The 1176-nt window shown below is 34.5% G+C and overlaps 1 protein-coding gene across 1 annotated transcript in view; it reads right to left on the minus strand.

The window, feature by feature from the left end:
- The window catches only part of LOC107083981 (ribonuclease T2-like), a 9274-nt gene that overhangs the window by 6245 nt on the left and 1853 nt on the right, over positions 1-1176 (minus strand). The gene's annotated exons all lie outside the window — the stretch shown is intronic.

Genomic DNA, 1176 nt, shown 5'->3' on the forward strand with positions numbered 1-1176 from the left:
AAAGCCCAGATATTTATACAATGTAAAACACCCTTGGTCCTAAACTAAACTAAACTGCTTCCTATTAATCAAATCAACTTCAGATTCTGTCCGTTAAAAAAAAAAAAAAAAAAAGAAAATCTAGCTGCACAGTAAGCAGAAAAAAAAAAAACCTTGGCAAACCCACAAAAAGAGGTGCATGACTCATGCTGTAATGCGCATCTGAAAAATGACTCAACAAACCACAGTGCTGACAAAACTCTTGTGATCCGGAATCACATGTTGTCAAAGGAAAACGCCTGGATTACATTGTTTTCAGAACATATCACTAGAAGTTCCATTGCTTATTTGGACAATGCCTGATATGTCCGTAGGAACAACATTAATTAAACACATTTAATGAACATGACTCCTCTGCTCTAGCAGGGGAATGGATGATTTCCACTTCAAACTGCTAGGTTAAAACAAATTCAATATTAAGCATTGAGACAATATAAAAACAATATTTCATTGATCTACAAGGAGATTTTGAACAAGCAAATCAGAGTTATACTTTATATAATTTGAAAAAGTATGTTTGTTAACTATCTGCCAGGCCGGACGCCTAGAAGAAGACAAAGGAAGAGGTTACTGGATGGAACCAAAGTGGTGTTATAGTGGGTGTTAGAGATGAAAATGCAGAAGATGGGGTTAAATGGAGACTTGCTGTGCCGACCCCAGAAAGATAAAAGCTAAAAGAAAAAGAAGACTGTTGATATATCTATTAAGCTCTAACATTTGCCTTTTGGTCTGCCTGTTTTGGTGTGGCTACAAACCACAAAAGCCAACTATCAAAACCTATATGATGGATTTAAAATTATTTCATTATAAATTCCTGGATATGAATGAGTTGTGTTTGTTTTATGAAGTGGCGTTAGATAAGTGCTGCAACCAACGATTGCTGATCGATTAATATGTCAGTTATCTTTTTGACTAATAATCGGATAGCAAAAGGTTCCCTAAAGATCTTTTACATAATTTTTACAAGGTGAAACTAACTTAAACTAACTTGAACTTTATGCTTCCCAATTTCAATTTCAAATGCATGAAAGGCCAAACTTGATTTTTTTTTTAAAGGCAGGTATCTACGTTCAAGATCCATCTGGGTACCATGTAGTTACTGTATGTTTACCACTAAAACAAAGTGATGAAAATTAC

Source organism: Cyprinodon variegatus, unplaced genomic scaffold, assembly GCF_000732505.1.
Source record: "Cyprinodon variegatus isolate N-32 unplaced genomic scaffold, C_variegatus-1.0 Scaffold5, whole genome shotgun sequence".
Classification (NCBI taxonomy): domain Eukaryota; kingdom Metazoa; phylum Chordata; class Actinopteri; order Cyprinodontiformes; family Cyprinodontidae; genus Cyprinodon; species Cyprinodon variegatus.